This window comes from Bactrocera latifrons, unplaced genomic scaffold (genome assembly GCF_001853355.1).
Source record: "Bactrocera latifrons isolate USDA-ARS-PBARC rearing strain unplaced genomic scaffold, ASM185335v1 scaffold_273, whole genome shotgun sequence".
NCBI classification, from domain to species: domain Eukaryota; kingdom Metazoa; phylum Arthropoda; class Insecta; order Diptera; family Tephritidae; genus Bactrocera; species Bactrocera latifrons.
Genome location: NW_017536330.1, coordinates 23287 through 43054, shown reverse-complemented (window position 1 = coordinate 43054; position 19768 = coordinate 23287). Strand labels below are relative to the sequence as shown.

General features: G+C 38.6%; 1 protein-coding gene across 1 annotated transcript in view; it reads left to right on the top strand.

Moving 5' to 3' along the window:
* Positions 1 to 2376: 2376 nt before the first annotated feature.
* Positions 2377 to 19768, top strand: part of LOC108969982 (importin subunit beta) — a gene marked incomplete at its 3' end in the record, with an annotated part of 28859 nt that continues 11467 nt past the window's right edge. Inside the window, 1 exon segment of the mRNA XM_018935039.1 lies at positions 2377 to 2639.

The window sequence follows — 19768 nt, the reverse complement described above, 5'->3', positions numbered from 1 at the left end:
GAATATACTGAATAGAGATCACCATAGATATTAATCGATTGTCGTTTTTTTATATTTTGTAAGCAACTCAAACACGAAAAGGTTAAAAATAAATAAATTTTACATHVATTTCGTTAATATTATGAAACAAAGTCAACATATATTTTTATTTTTTTTGATTATTATGTTTTTTAACTATGTTAAAGAAAATTTAATATTTGTTATCGACATATTTATTTTCTTTCAAGTATAAAAACATCTCTGAATAATGAAATGTAATAGAGTTTGTGACTATCACTTACAGAATAGCAAAATCGTCTCAAGTCTCAAAAATTGTCTCTGTCAAATTTAGAGACTTGATACTGTATCACAGTACAGAATCGCACGGTAAGTCTTCCCTCATTTTACGGCATTCTTACCGTGTGATTCTGTACTATGATACAGTATCAAGTCTCTAAATTTGATAGAGACAATTTTTGAGATTTGAGACGATTTTGCTATTCTGTAAGTGACAGTCCCAAAATCTATTACATTTAATAATTCAGGGATGCTTTTAAACTTGAATGAAAATAARTATGTCGATAACAAAAATTAAATTTTCTATCAAATTTCATAATCAAAAAACATAATTATCAATCAAAATAAAAATATATGATGACTTTGTTCCATAATATTTTCGAAATTTTTGTAAAATTTATTTATTTTTAACTTTTTCGTGTTTGAGTTGCTTACAAAATATAAAAAAATTACAATTGATTAATATCTATGATGATCTCTATTCAGTTTATTCAAAATGGCAGACAAGAGTTCTTTTTGGTTTTGTGACTTCCTAACTACCAGGTCTCAAATTTGAGGCAATATTTTCAGATTAAAGCTAGAGACTGTTTAGTGAATAGTAACTAGTCACAAATTGAGATTTTACCACAAAATGTCTCAAATAGAGAATAGAGACTGCTTACAGAATTCCGCTATAAGTGGCCTCTTCGAAATTTTCAAAGAAATGAAAACTGCACTGCCAAACGGTTGAAGTGACAGCTCATAGCTTACGATATATGGCAAACTTTATAGATAGATAAATAACTGAGGAATGCACTGCGACCTTAGGTCTATTGTGCCCTATCCTAACTCACAGGGACTTGCTTAGCCCCAGCATCAAGACGAAGTCAAGTATTCTGCTGGGCCTTCGATCTGCGCCTACAGACTGCAATGCAGTCGATTAACAGGTGCTTCGGGGTTTCAGGGTCCCTGTCGCAAAACCGACAAGATGATAGGCGCAAGATGATAGGCCCATGTTAGCTAAGTGCCTTTTCAGCTTGCAGTGGCCGGTATAAAATGCAACCAGAATGCTGAGTTTGTTTCTTGGGAGGTTAATTAACGATTTAAACCTCTTTTGGTTATACCCCCCCCCCCCACTAGCAGCTTGGCATGATGCATACCGTGCGCTCGCTGCCAATACCTTTCTCTGCACACTCTTTCTTCCTTGCGGAGCAGCTCCTTCACAGTGTGGGGACCCACCGCAATGAATGGTTCGGGAACAACCATACTGGTGGAGGCTGCGGAGTGGGCTAGCTCATCAGCCAATTCGTTGCCGGCTATGCCCCAGTGGCCGGGCACGGAGATTAGGTGCACCTGGTTCTTTGCAGCTAGGTTGTTCAACCGTTTGGTGCACTCCTGCACCAATAGCGATTTGATCTCGTAGGAGGAGATCGCTTTTAGTGCCGCTTGACTATCGCTAAGWATAGCTATTCGCTCGTTGCGATAGTTGCGGTGGAGGTTTATCTCTATACACCGACTTATAGCCAGTACTTCAGCCTGGAAAATACTCGGAAATATAGTAGTATTTTATCCGTGCGATTCTGTACTGTGATATAGTATCAATTCTCTAAATTTTACAGAGACAATTTTTGAGACTTAAGGCAATTTTGCTATTCTGTAAGTGACAGTCACAAAATCTATTATATTTCATTATTCAGAGATGTTTTTATACTTGAATGAAAATAAATATGTCGATAACAAATATTAAATTTTCTATAATATAGTCAAAAAACATAATTATCAATAAAAATAAAAATATATGTTGACTTTGTTTCATAATATTAACGAAATTTATGTGAAATTGATTTATTTTTAACCTTTGCGTGTTTGAGTTGCTTACAAAAAATAAAAAAAAAAAACGAAAATCGATTAATATCTATGGTGATCTCTATTCAGTATATTAAAATGGCAGGCAAGAGTTCTTTTTGGTTTTGTGACTTGCTATCTACCAGGTCTCAAATTTGAGGCAATATTTTGAGACTAGAGCTAGAGACTGTTTAGGGAATAGTAACTAGTCACAAACTGAGATTTTACCTCAAACTGTCTCAAATAGAGACTGGTTACAGAATCCCGCTATATATCTAGTAAGCTACGAGCAGTGTGGAGCCTACACAGGCAATCGTCACGGCAATGCAGATAGTATTCTATAAATGCTATCCTGTCGAGATGCCCCATAAGGTTGCCTCTGTTTTGCGCGAGTGGTTGTCGATTTGGTTTTAGATGCTTTACAATTCCATTTAAGAAGGCTATACTATTTTACTCATTTTGTATCTTAATTTGGAGATAAATAAACGCTAAGTTCTTGAAAAGTTCTAGTAATATTTGTGTTTAATAACCACGAATAGGTAAGTTTTTTTCTAATCAGTACGGAAAAATATTTTTTTTGGTGCTAGCAGCAATAAAAAAATGTGGATTAATGGCTATTATACATAATGTGGCTAAAATTGGCGTTACAGTCAAAATTGTCGATTGTTTATTAACAGTTTTTTTTTAGTAAAAACAACGTGATAAATATAGTTCCAAGAATTTAAAACAATATTATTCGGGTAAAATTTAGAATAGCATCCCCGGATTTCGGGGATAAAATGGTTGCAACTGGAAAGGCGACGTTCTCCAGGTCTCGAAAATATATAATATACATATAATTGTCGCTCCCTTATAGTTTTAAAGATATTTGCGGGTTGTGTTTAGTATCGCGCCGGTTAATTTTGGCTCACCGTACCTAAATGAGAGAACCAAATGGAAAATTTTAAACACGCATGTATGCTTAAATTATCGAACTTTGTTTTAAATAATATTTTATAAAAATCGGTTCATAAATTTTTCCACAAATTCACTTTAAAAAATGCTATTTTTTGCAAAATTCTAAATATATGCTAGTGTATTTTCATCTGTTTCGAATGGTACCAAACCAATTATGGATACATTTTCACGCACATATATTACTTATGAATTATAAAAACCACTAGTAATGTTTTTAATTACTTTTGATTGTTAATTTCTTTGTAAATCTTTAAATAAAATACACCTTTTTCTGCATTGAGTTCAATAATGCGGAAAACCAAAATGACTGCCTAATTTGAACTGTCAAATTACCGAGAAAGCACGAACAAAAGGGAATAAATTAAACCCACTTAACAATAAATGTATGAAGTGAACGCGAAAAGGTGTTCAATACTAAAATACTGTGGATGGCGTAGCCGGTGTTGGACCGGCCAGGGTTATTTTTTTAAAGCGCGGCCGAAGGCCGCCAGTACAAAAGGGAGTTCTACGCGAAGAACCCTGAACACCCCGGTGTTGGATCGACCAGGGTTATTTTTTTTGAAGCGCGCCCGAAGGCCGCTAGTGCGGAAAGGAATGAAATGCTAAGATACTGTGGAGGAAAAGGTGTTCAATGCTAAAATACTGTGGATGGCGTAGCCGGTGTTGGACCGGCCAGGGTTATTTTTTTAAAGCGCGGCCGAAGGCCGCCAGTACAGAAAGGAGTTCTACGTGAAGAACCCTGAACACCCCGGTGTTGGATCGACCAGGGTTATTTTTTTGAAGCGCGGCCGAAGGATGGATGCAATTATATAAAAAGCAAAAACTTTATACCCAAACACATAAATGGAAAACTCAAAAATTTTTAGCAATTTTTTATAAAAGGAAAAAAGTTCAGCGCCGCGCTTCAAAAAAAAAAAAAATAATAATAACACTGGCCGATCCAACACCGGGGTGTTCAGAGTTCTTTCGCGTAGAATTCCTTTCTGTACTGGGGGCCTTCGGCCGCGCTTCAAGAAAAATAATACACCTTTCTGCAACTTTTTTTTTTATATGTATTTGGGGTAGACAGTTTTTGCTTAATTTCTTTTGTTAGTTGTATTTCAACCAGGCAGATTTGGTTCTTTTCAATATTGACCAAAGATTTTCAATTGAATTGAGGTCCGGGCTATGTCCTGAAACTCCGTAAGGGTAAATTTTAGAATAACATCCGCAGGTTTCGGGCTTAAAATCGCTATGTCCAGATAGAGGATCTACTCAAAATTAAAAATATACATGTATGTATATAATATGTATGTTTAATTGCCGCTGACTTATGATATCCACGAATACTTCACTAATTTGTTTCTACCCATTTCTTTTGCTAAAATAATAAATAAAATAAGAAATAAAATAATACACCCAAGACAATAACAAATTTGGCGTCTTCAGAAAAAATACCCTGATTGGTCTCACGGGGTGTCTTGATTTTGCGTTGATGGCCTTTGTCCGCCCTTCAAAAAATAAATCTGCTCGGACCAACACTTGGGCAGCACTTTTTTCATACGCACGCCCCCCTTAAGGGCTATACCAGTGTGACAAAAAAAAAAAAGTATTTTCTTTTTCGATAGCTTATAGGTACATAAATATCTTGTGAAATCGGGAAGGTCGTATCTTAAATAATTTTTGAACGGCAGCGTCTAAAGAGGGACCGCTGGAAGGTGCAAACATATATAAGTTACACTTTAAAAGCAACGCGAAACGACATTTTTCAAAATTGCTGGCGTCATAGTTCAAGGAGTATTTGACCGATTGACTTCAAATTAAAACAGTGTTCTTTTGAATACATTTATTATAAATGACCTACGATATTTTTGACTGCTTGAATATTGTCAATTTGGCATTAAAAAAAAGACTATTTTTTACCTAAAAAAGGTTTTTTTTTTTCAAAGTTACGGGATTTTGTTAATTTTTATTTTTCAAAGGTCGTAGGTCATAGTATAGTAAATATCTTTAAGTGTAATAAACTTCAAATTTTTTGTTTGAGCTACTCTTTTGGCCGGAATCATGCCAGCAGTTGGGCCACTTTTTTCTTGTTACCTCAGAAGGCAGCCTGTAACTCCATTATTTTTTAACACTTTTGTAAAAATCTTAAAATATAGCTGAAAATATGCCTTATTATGTTCAAAGATGTTCGAAATATTCAATTGGTTACTTTCTCTTAAGAAAACTCATGTGTCACACTGGTATAGCCCCTTAAATGCAAATATCTCAAAAACTATAACTCAGCGGCAACGGCACTCCCGCCTATAAAAAAACCGATTTGACTTAGTAATATTTACCAGGTAACCTTTAATAAAAATTAATAAGCTTTTGAAGCTGAATATAATAATTTAAATAATTGTTTGTTACCGAAAATTAAAATACGCTGTAAAAAATAATTTCTCTAATTTAGAAATGCATATGGAAAATACAGAAAAAAAAGTTTATAAGCAGCAAAACGGATTTAAACACTTTTATTTAGTATTTAATATTTTCAAAGCGTTTTTCTTATATTTTGATTTGACCCAAAAATTCATTCTTAATAGTGGGTGTAGAAACCTTATGACCTTATAACAATATAATTATATAATTTTTTAATTAGATCTGTAGAAATTGCACTATACGAAGTTAATTCAACCATGTCTTTAAATTTTTAAATTCTTTTTGGTTTATGGCGTCGAATTGTGTGCTTTATATTTTCCCACAAGTTCTCAATAAAGTTGATGGTGTATGAAACTTAAAAAACTATGCGTGAAAGGAAATGTCAATGTTATCCTTGCCGACTTTGACCGATGACACGGTGCAACACCGAAACACCTTTTTTTTTTTTTTAATTTTCTGCGTATGTTGCTGAATGGACAGTACAATCTTACATTATTATTTCGCCACCACCATAACTTGTGATAGCTCCCCAAACCATAATGTATGGCGAATGATCACTGTATCGTTCATTGACTGCGACGCATGGTTCGTCGAATCTTAACTGAACGTTAAGCTGCTTACTTCAACAAATACATTTTCGGACAGCTTTTTTTCTGTATATATATATTTTTCTTAAAATCGGGCTTGCTATTATAAATCATGGATGATGGTATGATTTTTACGTGTCGTTTCGGCCATTCTTCATAGATCATAATCTATAATTTTTATACTTTTGCAACATATAACTACTATATGTATCACCCGAAAAAAAGTTGAATGTACTATATTTTGTGTTTAAATAATTTTATTTGCGATTTTTCTAGTTTTTTTTGTTTAATTTAGCGCAGCTTGATAAACAATATGTTTTGTTTCTGTTCCGGTGCGTGAATGTATAGAGATGGGTTTCGAAACTGTATAGGTTTGAACAGAAATGGCATATCGTTAGAACTCAAAGGAATTCGTAGAATGAAGCATTCGGCCCCCTTGTATTCGAAAGCTGCGTCACAATCAGTTGCGTTCCATTACACAGTTTCGGCGCCAACTTTGGGACGCAAATGATGCGGCGGCATACCAAGCCTCTCCAAAGAGTTWACAATTCTTAGCGAATACAATGAAAAATGCCTTCCTCAATGTAATTTTTGTTCGTATCCCATAATTGACGCAGATTTGAAGGCTGATCTGTTGCAATTATCATCGCAATAAGTATAGGAACTTCAGTGGCATGTGAAGTAGCTATCGCATCGTCCATCGTTTGACTCCAGCGATTACTAGTTTCCAGCAGTTTTAATTGTTGGCATGCTTTTCAAAAAGTTGCATACACTGTACCATTCACAGTACGCAATTATTCAAATGAAGTTGCACAGCGTACATTAATTTGCTATTGATTAGCAAAGCAGAAGCAATTGTGTAAATTGATCTTAATGCATTAGTTGAGAACACTCCTAAATGCCCATCTACTGGTTGGCCTTGTTTTCTATGTTGGCTGTATTCTCTGGGTTGAAATATGAAGTGGGATTGTGGTGTCCCCAAGCTCCATGAACTAGATTGGTTTTCATCACTTTGTATAATACTGTTTTTTTTCTCTGCATCACGAATTTCCGCAGATATAATTTAATCACTTTGAACTGGTTTTACCACCATCCCAAGCTGTTTTGTCACTCAACAGAGTACATATAACATCTAATAGCATCACATATGTACATATGTATACGTTGCTTCAAGATAAAGTTCATCAAACATCGTAGCTGTTGTTTGAAAAATTGTTTTTCGGCGATCTAACCCCGTTTGGATCGGTGAGTACTGTAATATGGTAATGATCGCTTGCTGATTAATAATAATGTTGAATTATAATAATCCAACACATATGTCATAGCATCCTGGGAGTGCTCATGTAGTTCATGTGTCTTGCGCTGCCATACGTATGGCAAAAAGAACGCCGAAAGATATTAGTGCGATCTCTTCGTAGCTTTGTAGCAAATTACAATCTATAATTGATCACTTTGTGTGAACCACAGATTAAGTTTTCACTGAATAATTTTCAATAATTTTTCGTTTAAATAGTTGGAATAAAAAAGCAAACGACCCAAATTGAACGATTCAAATAATTTACAAATCAAACTTTTGAAAAACAAAACAAAAAATAATTTGTGTTAAAAAAAAGTAAATTTTTCTAATTGTCCAATTTGGAAAATAGATTCTCAGACCTACTGAATACGCATACATATAAAATTTGGTAAAAATCGGAATTCGTCACGCGGGGAGGTTAATTAGTTCCTTAAACCTAAGGAGGTTGTACCCTCCTGGAAGCAGCTTGTCATAGCGCATTTTTGCTACCTGCTGCTAGTGCTGTTCTCTCTTCCCTCTCTCCTCCTTGCCAAGCAGCTCATTAAGAGTGTGGGAACCCACATCGACGCATGGTTCTGGTCCTGTCATCTTGGACGCTGCTGCAGCGGAGGCTAGTTCGTCGGCTAGCTAAAAATGGCGATGCACTGGTTGCGGTGAGATTGATTTCTACGCACTGACTTATAGCAAAAACTTCTGCTTGAAAAATGCTTGGAAAATGTCCCATTGGTATGGATAGGTTGGTAAGCGTGATCGCAATGCCTCCTCCAATGTCTTGCTGTGTTTTCGAGCCGTGAGTGTACCAGTGGATAGTACCGTCTCTCTGCAGTATGTCAACCGTACAGTCATGCCACTATATTTGTGTTGCCGAGAGTAACTCTAAAGTTCTTTGTGAAATGAATACTCATGCTGTTAATGTCAGCAGAGGGACTCGGCAAAGGACAGATAATGTCGTCCCCATAGAAGAGGGCACTAGGGGAAAACACACCACTGACACTTCTTCCAAGGGTGCGAGCTCCAGTATGAGTTCAAGCGCTGCAGTGGGGCATGTGCGCACACACAGATTAAGATCTCCATTAATGACAATAGGCCTTACAATCATGGTATACAACCATCTAATGATACCTGGATTGCATACCTAGGATCTGCCGGCCAGGCGCCTGCATATCATGAGTGCTTTGGTGCCTTTGGACAGCATTAGGTCCACAAGCCTACTCCACCGTAAGGAAGAGTCTAATATGAGCCCAAGGAATTTGATCACTTTCGACATCTCCAACTCCTTTCTTCTATTTGTTAGAGGCCGTATGCCCGGAAGAGATCTCCGATTAGTGGAAGAAATCACTTTAATTTTTGCCAGGTTGATACTTAGCCCGATCGTTGTTCGGCGGATTTGGGGTGGAGCGTCTTTCTCCGACCGCCTGTGGTTGGTTCTCCTTTGCTCTCTTCGACCTTGGCTGCTCTTGAGGGATATCTTTTTCTTTTTGCTTACCGATTTGTGGCATTCTAACGAAATATGAAAAAAAAAAATTTCACGCTAGGTGTGCCCCTTAATTATAGTACAAATTTTATTTAAATGACAAAAAAAAATTTACCGTGACTGAAGTACGGTTTGTGTAAAGGCCCTAAACAAAAAACAAGTAAAAATTGCTAATATAGTGAAATATTTTAGAAAAATTATGTACAATGCCATCTAAAATGTTAAGAGTGATCTCAATCTGTTATCGTAAAGCATAATTCGTAAGGCGCCCGCGCGCAAAACAACCCTCCGTGAAAGATTTAAATTTTTGAAAAATTATGGTAGTAAAATACTTGGCCAAGTTAATTAGACTCAAGAACGTAAATTGAATCAAACATTGTATTTATTATAAGAAACTAAGTATTTTGAATTATTTTAATTTTAGTGAAGTAATAAATAGTATTTGTGCAATATAGCGGTTTTTCCTGCTTTAACTGTAACGTTATTAAGTATTGTATTTCACAAGCTAAATCTCTGCCGATAGATGTAGCTATACCCTGACAATCAAGGGTAATATTCCTGCGGTCGATGAACACATTTATGAGACGATATTCAACGGAGTTGTGCACCACCAATGTTTAGCTCGTAATCCTTGCGTAAAGCGTTCAAACCTGCCCAACTCGGAAGATCTGGGCGGTTGTTTAACTTGAATGCAAATATCAACTCTGCCCTTGTATTACCGGGTAACGTAGCTGGGGAGCTATAGCAGAAAAATGTAAAAGTATGTGTTCTGCTCTGCTCGGAGTTTTGTTAGGTAAAAACCTATAGCTGTAGCAATAGCCAGGTGTAGCGGTAGAAAAAAATTGGGAGAGGTAGTAGAGCAGAGCTAATTAAAATTTTCATGTGCTATAGCTCTCGTATGTGTTTGTTTTTTTTTAATAGCCTACCGCTACGCCAGAGCAAGGCACAGCACTTCATTTCTTGCCATTGCTACAGCTATAGTTTTTTTTTCTTCTTAATTGGCGTAGACGTAACTTACGCGATTATAGTCGAGTTAACAACAGCGCGCCAGTCGTTTCTTCCTTTCGCTACGTGGCGCCAATTGGATATTCCAAGCGTAGCCAGGTCCTTCTAAACCTGGTCCTTCTTCCTCTGCTTCCCCCGGCGAGTACAGCGTCGAATACTTTCAGAGCTGGAGTGTTGACCTAGCCAACGTAGCCGCTGTCTCTTAATTTGCTGAATTATGTCAATGTCGTCATATATCTCATACAGCTCATCGTTCCATCGAATGCGATATTCGCCATGGCTAACGCGCAAAGGACCATACATCTTTCGCAGAACTTTTCTGGTTTGGTTTTTATTTGTCGAGAGAGGACTTTGCTTCTCAATTGCCTACTCAGTCCGAAGTAGCACCTGATGGCAAGAAATCCTGCGTTGGATTTCCAGGCTGACAGTGGTAATGGTGTTTATGCTGGTTCCAAGATAGACGAAATTATCTACGACTTCAATGTTATGACTGTGAAAAGTGACTGTCAAGTATTTAGAGATCGTGAATACTTGGGGTGTACATGTGGGGGTGGACATATCCAGGGGAAAAACGGTGGCAATGCTGCTTAAGGGCTGATTGTCACCGGTTCGTCCACCGATTGTCCGTGTGAATGGGGTCAGTATCAGGTCAGGTCAGGTATCAGTCAGACGCAAGTCAAATATCTGGGGTTGATCATGAGTGAAAGGATGTGTTTTACTCCACACTTGGCGTATGGGAAGGAGCGACTGCAGGCAACCGTAGACAAAATACGCCGCATTTTGAGGGGTCTCGGACGTCGTGCTGTCCGCACTATATATCGTGGCTTGTTTGTGGCCTGTGCCACATACGGAGCCCCTGTATGGTGGGAGGCAGCCACGACTGTCTGGTAGTCTCAAAAACTCCTCTCAATCCAGCGTTGTATGATGTTTGCTTGTTTGCCTATATGTCGCACGTCTCAACGGATGCGATGCACTTTTTATTAGGTGCACGCCCTCCTGCATTCAGGTTAAGAAGAGGTTTGAGTGTGTCATTGCTGCGGAACGATTGGATTTCCGACGATGATGTGGAGAAGGAAGGATATCTAGGGAGAAAGAGGCTCCTAGATGATAGGGTTAGACGTAGGTGGCAAGAGCGTTGGGACAATAGTCCTATCGGCCGAATGACGTACGAGTACATTCGGGACGTTGGGTTCGTTGAGGATAACCCAGGGGTCAAATGTTACATCCGTGCACGGATCGGCAAACATACGAAATAAAATTACGTGATACGTCAATCGTATGCGATGGTTGGCATTATGACATACGATAGCAAACGTATCGTAATGTCTTTTCAATTCACAATAGTTTTTAAATTCCACATTGCTTTTGATCGTATTTTTAGGTCATAATAGCTGTGGAACTGTCAAAGCTGTTCCAAATATTCAATCAATTTGTTCTGACCAAACAACGGATATCGACACCGGGGTAGCGAACCGCCTCACCGCAATCGGCCAAACAATAAGAGATCAAATAAAGCACTCTTTAATAAATTGAAGGAAAATGTCTATGTCGTTATCCTTGTAAATATATATTTTTTTTCTAAACCGAAATACAAAAATTTTGTTCATATAAATTCATTATTTTTATTTTAATTAGTCGTTTCATCACGTTTGTTGCTTTTATCACAATAATATTCAATAATAAATAAAGCTCTATTGAATTAAAAAAATTCATTAAATGCTTAAACTAAAAATTCATTAAGTGCTTGAACTAAAAATATTTACATTCATGTAACAAGTTTTAAAATACATTTCTTCTTAAGGTTTCGAGCTCCAATTTTTTTATTTCGTGATCTAATTCCCGTGTCGACTGTTGGATGCGGTGCTTTTCCATCTTCATAGCAACCATTTTTTCTTGTAGTGCCAGCATTTTTTCTTGTGCTGCTACTAACCTCTCAAGCTTCTGGTCTATGCCTTTTCGAAAAGCTGAGAGCGACTTCATGTTTTGTTGAAGTAACTCCTACTTTTTCTTCTCGGTGTGCGTGGAGTTTTTTCTGTTGACGTTGTTGTTGTTGTAGCGAGTAGCGACTGTCTAGAAGTTGTTGGGCCTGGTAAGGAGCTGGGGAAAGGGTTTGCCTCCTCATCATTGCTATCACAGTTAAGGGTAAATGTCGAAGCTTGCGTAGTTGGGTTATTTCCAAATGCAGAAACATTTGTTATGCCCTCTACGCAAGTTTCCAGTCCAGCTGCTTCGATTAACAATTCGTCCGTCGCAGTGATCAGTTTTTCGTTATAGGGCCCTCCTCCAGTTCGCTGCTTCGATCCTTTATTGAAGGAAAGCTTATTTTTTGCTTGGTATTTTTGATCAGCAAAAACCTTAAAAAATCATAAAAGATAATATTTTATCAAAATATATTGCATATAAATTATATACATACCTTCCTCCACAACTTAGCATCTTTAACTGGTTACTCCCATAATTTATTCGAAGTAATTCTTCCTTGCGCAGAGTTTGGAAAGTTATTTTTTGCCAAGAATGGATGACTTGACATGAATTCCGCCATTACATCTTTTTGTGTAGGATTTAGTTTATTATAATTTGTCCTAAAATAGATTCATTATTAAAAATTTTCTAAAATTATAAATTATTTACAATATACTCACATTTTTAAATAAATTCGTATGTTACGATCGGTACTTTGGGTTCGAATGACGGTTCGAAGGAACGGATACGTTTATATACTCGCTCACGTGCGTTATCATGCCATATTACAATTTAAGCGTTACGATCACGTGTGTCATAATACGAAATACAGACTTTTACGTGACGAGTGATACGTTCACGGATGTAACGATTCAACCCCATACTTCAGATTTTTTCTGAGTCTGGCTTTCTTCCTTACGGGGCATAGGCCTCTGAATGCATTTTTGCATCAGAGGCTCCTATCGGATACGTAGGGGTGTTTTTGTGGGGTGGGGTGGGGTTTTTCTGGGGGCGGTTAGCTGAAAATTAGGTTTAGATTTGTATAATTTGGTGTTTCATTCATTCATTCATTCATTCATGTGATGTATGTATGGGGTCCAACCCCTGGCCACCAGTCCAGAGCCGTATGGAAGCTCAACTGGTGGTAGAGTCGGCTACGAGGTCTGACCGGAGACTTAATTCTGGTCCCACGGGGAGCAGGAGCCCTTGGAGGTAACTCCAACCTGCTCATGCGGACTGGCCCCTCGGGGAGTATTGTGGTGGTTGTGGCTAAAACYTAAATGCGGGAAGAACTGATTTTGTCAGTTGAATGTGGAGTTGCATTGCAACCGGGTGCCGGACYCAAAGCACGGCGGAGGTTTTAGATGGGCCYCGAACCCGACCAAGGTGGTTAGTGTGTCCATTCCACACAGCCAATTGGTACTGGGAATAGTTAGCATTCTCAGATGGCTTATCAACGCATTGATTTGATCCGCTGTGCTTTTAAGTGTCGTGGAGTAAGGCTGTCGTCAGCCACGTTAAGCACACCGGACATTGTCAACAGTGACGTTAGTGCCAAGTCGCGAGTGCAACGACTGTTTCTTTGATGACCTCAGATATTTCGTCTTGTGCTCGTTCACTGAGACCCATTTGTTTTGCTTCCTTTTCCAGTCTGGAGAAAGCAGAACTAACGACGCGGGTGTTGAGTCGATAATATTAATATCATCGGTATACGTCAGCAACTGTACACTCAAATAGAAGGTGGTACCTTCTCTATTTAGGTCTGCAGCTCGAACTATTTTCTCCAGAAGCAGGTTGAMGAAGTTGCACGATAGGGAATCGCCTTGTCTGAAACCTCATTTGGTGCCGAATGGCTCGGAGAGGTCCTTCCCGATTCTGACGGAGCTTTTGGTGTTTCTCAACGTCAGCTTACACAGCCGTATTAGTTTTGCAGGGATACCAAATTCAGACATCGCGGCATAAAGGCAGCTCCTTTTCGTGCTGTCGAAAGCGGCTTTGAAATCGACAAAGGTGGTGTGTGTCGATTCTCCTTTTACGGGTCTTTTCCAAGATTTGGCGCATTGTGAATATCTGGTTGGCTGTTCATTTGCCAGGTCTAAAGCCACACTGATAAGGTCCAATCAGTTTTTTGCCGGAGGGCTGTTATCTTTCACACAATACGCTCGATAGAACCTTATATGCAATGTTGAGTAGGCCAGTCCCACGGTAGTTGGCGCAGATTATGGGGTGTCTCTTTGTGTGGATTAGGCATAGAAAACTTAAATTCCAATGTTGTTGTTGTTGTAGCGGCAGAATTCTGTCGAATTGACAGTCCTTGACCGAATAAATATTCGGGTCCGTTCCGGTTACGTAGACCCGACTGTCGTGGGAACGGCTTAAATTCCAATCGTTGGGCATGCTTTCGTCCGACCATATTTTACAAAGACGCTGATGGATCCTCCTTATCAGTTCTTCGCCGCCGTGTTTGAATAGCTCGGCCGGCAATCCATCGGCCCCAGTCGCTTTGTTGTTCTTCAGGCAGGTAATTTCCATCCGAACATCTTCATGGTCGGGCAATGGAACGTCTGCTCCATCGTCATCGGCGTCATCGTCAGCGTTGTGCCTTCACTGCCATTCAGTAGGATGGAGAAGTGTTCCCTCCATAATTTAAGTATGCTCTGGGCATCGGTTACTAGATCACCTTTGGGGGTTCTACAAGACTATGCTCCGGTCTTGAAACCTTCTGTAAGCCGCTGCATTTTTTCGTAGAATTTTCGAGCATTACACCTATCGGCCAGCTTATCAAACTCTTCGTACTCATGCATTTCGGCCTTTTCAACTCTCGGTATCTATCCCATCCCGCTCGTGTTGTGGTCGACCGTAACGCTGCGAGGTAGACAGCCTGTTTTCTCTCCGTTGCGACATTGCACTCCTCGTCGTAGCTGCTGTTCTTTTACACTTTCCGAAAACCAATGGGTTCGGTTGCAGTTGTACAGAAGGAGTTTAAAATGCCGTCCCACAGTTCCCTTATTCCGAGTTGTTGACGAGTGGTCTCAGAGATCAGGAGTGCAAGTCGAGTAGAAAATCGTTCGGCTGTCTGTTGTGATTGGAGCTTCTCGACGTCGAACCGTCCTTGTGTTTGTTCGCGTGCGTTTTTTGCTACACAGAGGCGGGTGCGAATCTTGGCTGCAACAAGACAATGGTCTGAGTCGATGTTAGAACGTCAGAGCGTACGCACATCTAAAACACTGGAGACGTGTCTTCCGTCTATCACAACATGATCGATTTGGTTTTGGTGGTTTTTCGATCCACAGACAGTCAGCGCGCTCCAAGCACTCTTAAAAGGCATCTTTGGTCACATCGTCCTTCTCATCCGTCGGGGCGTGGGCGCAAATAAGCGATATGTTGAAGAACCTCGTTTTGATACAGATTGTGGCTATACGTTCATTTACCGGAGTGTATGATAGTACTCGGCGACGGAGTCTCTCTCCACTGATGTAAATGCCTACTCGTCTTTGTCCATGTCCCGTCCATCGCGTTTCTTGGACGGCGGTGATGTCAGTCTTTGTTTTCACTAGGACATCAACCAGCTGGGCAGCGGCACCTTCCCAATTAAGGGACCGRACATTCCAGGTGCATGCCCTCAATTCGTAGTCCTTATTTAATTTGCCTTGGTAGTCATCAAAAGGAGGTATCTCATCCGAGGGTGGTTGTTGCTTTTCATTAGGGGTGTTTTTTTTTAAGTGGCGGGTCCCAAACCGTACGCACAACCCTTTGTAGAGGATATTTTGCCTTCTCACTTTATCTCGCCTTCAAACGGATGTTCTTAGGCTACCCAGAGGATACTTGGTCAAAGACCGGAAGTCGTGAGCTGCTTGAGTCACATGTAAAAGAATCGAATGGTAATAAGAGAACTTTCCTCACTTGCGTGAACTTTTACACATGACTCTATCCTCCAAGAGTTAGTTTTTTGCCTAACAACATTCCGAGCAGAGCAGAGCACATACTTTTACATTATTCTGCTACGGGTCTGCTGCGGTTCCCGACAAAGTGAGAGCGGTAGCATTAGCAAAATAAAATGCTACGGGAGTAGCATAATTTTTCAGACGCTGGTTATGATAATTAAGATAATATGGCATCGCCCTTTCTAAGGGAATGAAGCATGTGATTCTCCGAATTAATGCGTGTGTCAGTTTGCCTGCATTCTCAGAAAAAAAAATTTATTCTATCCAGTTTTTCAAGTTTTTTTTTATCTAAATTGGTAAGTTTTAATCAGATGGGTCGAAAGTCACATTGCACTATTGAAGAAGCTCGACTGGTTTCAAACCTTAAAAAGCAAGGAAAATCGCTTCTCGAAATTGGGAAATTAATGGAAAGGTCTCATAATTTGCCAGGAAAGTTCCCTTAATGCGCTCAAAAAATTTAGATATGAGGTTAAATTTTGCAAGAAGTCATTTAGATTGGTCAGGACCTGAGGGAACAAAAAAGTGGAGAAACATCTTATGGAGCGATGAAACGAAAGTAAATTTGTTTGGAAACGACTGTTAGAGAAATGTGCGTCGTCCCAAAGGAAAGGAGCTTCACGTTAGATTCACAAAAAAACGGTGAAGCATGGAGGTGGAAACATCATGGTGTGGTGATGTTTTTCTTGGTATGGAGTAGGTCCTATATACCGGACAACTAACAAAATGACAGCGTCGGAGTACAAGGAAATACTTGAAAATGTCATGATTCCCTATGCTGAAGAAAACTTACCATTACGTTGGGTATATCAGCAAGATAATGACCCTAAACATACCTCCAAACAAGTTAAACAATATTTTGAAGATAATAATGTTCACGTTTTGAAGTTTCCAAGCCAATCCCCGGATTTAAATTCAATAGAAAACCTATGAGGAGAAGTAAAAAAAATTTGGCGAGTCAGTCTTTCTCTAACAAAGTCCAGTTATGGGAGTGCATACAAAAAACTTGGTATGAAATACCTAAAGAAACCTGTCAGACTTTAATCAGTAGTATGCCCAAACGAATAAATAAAGTAATCCAGAATAATGGTGGATATACTGGCTATTAACTGAGTAGTATTAAATATATAACAAAACTGTTTTATCATTATTTCTTTTTTCAAAGTAATCTTTATATACAAAAAGCCCGTGTTACGTTGTTTTTATGCGATGGACTCCTAAACTACTAAACCGATTTTAGTAAAATTTAGCACACTGTTTCCAGTTCGAGCCAACTTAGAAGAAAGGATGGTGAAAAACATTCATAAATATAAAAAATACAGAGAAAGATCTATTAAGCGCACAACTTTATTAACTAGACAAAAAGACTGGTAACCAGGCATTGAGAAAGCAGCCTTAAATTCGTTAGTTTTTTCAATATTTGTATGAATATATTCAAAATTAAATCTCAACTACAATCCCTTGTATTCCTATACCGACAAAAACCGTAAATATAAAATCGATATGCCAACACTATTTGAAAGAAAAAATATCTTTTTATACTCTCCCAACAAAGTTGCTAAGGAGAGTATTATAGTTTTATTCACATAACGGTTGTTTGTAAGCCCTAACACTAAAAGAGTCAGGGTTATGTATACCAAAGTGATCAGGGTGACGAGTAGAGTTGAAATCCGGATGTCTGTCTGTCCGTCCGTGCAAGCTGTAACTTGGGTAAAAATTGAGGTATCATGATGAAACTTGGTACACGTATTTCTTGGCCCATAAGAAGGTTAAGTTCGAAGATGGGCAAAATCGGCCCACTGCCACGCCCACAAAATGGCGAAAACCGAAAACCTATAAAGTGTCATAATTAAGCCATAAATAAAGATATTAAAGTGAATTTTAGCACGAAGGATCGCATTAGGGAGGGGCACACTTGGACGTATTTTTTTTAAAAGTGGGCGTGGCCTCGCCCCCAACTAAGTTTTTTGTACATATCTCGGAAACTACTATAGCTATGTCAACCAAACTCTATAGAGTCGTTTTCTTCAGGCATTTCCATATTCAGTTCAAAAATGGAAGAAATCGGATAATAACCACGCCCACCTCCCACGCAAAGGTTATGTTGAAAATCACTAAAAGTGCGTTAGCCGACTAACAAAAAACGTCAAAAACACTAAATTTTACGGAAGAAATGGCAAGAGGAAGCTGCACCCAGGCTTTGTTTTTAAATTGAAAATGGGCGTGGCGTCGCCCACTTATCTCAGGAACTACTCGACCGATTTCAATGAAATTGGGTTTGTAATATTTTCTTAACACCCTGATGACATGTGCGAAGTATGGGTGAAATCGGTTCACAACCACGCCTTCTTCCAACATAACGCTATTTTGAATTCCATCAKATGCCTTCTCTGTATCTATCTATCTATATAAATAAAAATGGATCGCCAAAATGTATGTACGCTCATACACACACAGGTTATGTTGAAAATCACTAAAAGTGCGTTAACCGACTAACAAAAAACGTCAGAAACACTAAGTTTTACGGAAGAAATGGGAAAAGGAAGCTGCACCCAGGCTTTTTTTTAAATTGAAAATGGGCGTGGCGTCGCCCACTTATGGACCAAAAACCATATCTCAGGAACTACTCGACAGATTTCAATGAAATTGGGTATGTAATATTTTCTTAACACCCTGATGACATGTACGAAATATGGGTGAAATCGGTTCACAACCACGCCTTCTTCCAAAATAACGCTATTTTGAATTCCATCTGATACCTTCTCTGTATCTATCTTATCTATATAAATAAAAATGAATCGCCAAAATGTATGTACGCTCATAACATTCATACGACTGAACCAAATTTGACAATTATTTTTTTAATATGGCCGTGAGGTTCAAGGATGGTTTTTACGGCAAGAAAAATTCGAATAATTCCCGGGAAACCACTAAAACCAACTCTTCTTTTTCCCATACAAACGAAGGAATGTTTGTTTGTTAGTAATGCGAGGAGAACGGCTGCACCAACTTGATGAAATTTGCAGAGGTTATTCGTTGTGGATCCAGGAAGGTTTAAAAATAAAAATACCTTATACTTTGCATGAGGAAAAGTCAGAAAATTGGATAGTTCCAAAAAGTAATTCTTTTCCATACACATTTTGTTTTTAATTTTTGTTTGTTTTGTTTTTCAATATTTTGATTTGTGAATTATTTCAATTGTTCAATTTCGGTCGCTTGATTTTTTATTCCGGTTATTCAAAAGAAAAATTATTGAAACTTATTCATTGAAAACTTTACATATGTATGTGTGTTTCACGCAAAGTGAACAATCAGATTGATATTTTTTACGAGGCCACGAAGAGGTCGCCCTAATATCGGTCGGTGGTTTTTTKTTTTGCGAGCAACTTATGGCAGCCCAAGACAAGGCAAGACAAGAAGCACTATCAGGATGCGATGACATACGTGCGGAATACACACACACATACGATGTGTRATGGTGCTATTGGATGCTCGATGTACTCTGTTGAGTGGCAAAGGAGAGATTTGCCGTATGTATACATTCTTCTTTGGATAGCGGTTACACCAGATCAAATTGATGAAATCATTTCTGCGGAAATTCCTGATGCAAAGAAAGATTCAGTATTATACGAAGTAGTGAAAACCAACCATGATTCATGGATCTTTCGAACAATCCCCTTTCGGTTTGTACGGCTGACAATAAATGCACGAAACACTATCCACGTGATTTTCTTTCGGAAACATAAACTGGAAATGATAGATATCCACTACATCGGCGTCGCTCACCAGATAACAATGGCAGAATATTCAGCATTCAATTTAGAAGAATGAATATCGAAGTTGACAACTCATGGATCGTTCTATATTCACCACTAATTCACATTCAAAACTCATATTAATGTTGAGTATTGCAGTTTGATGTAATCGATAAAATACGTTTATAAGTACGTCAGAACTTTTCTCTCGAAAACTCGCAACGTCGACTCATCAGTTGTTGTCATCGTCCAAGCCTCTGCACCATATAGCAGGACGGGTATTATGAGTG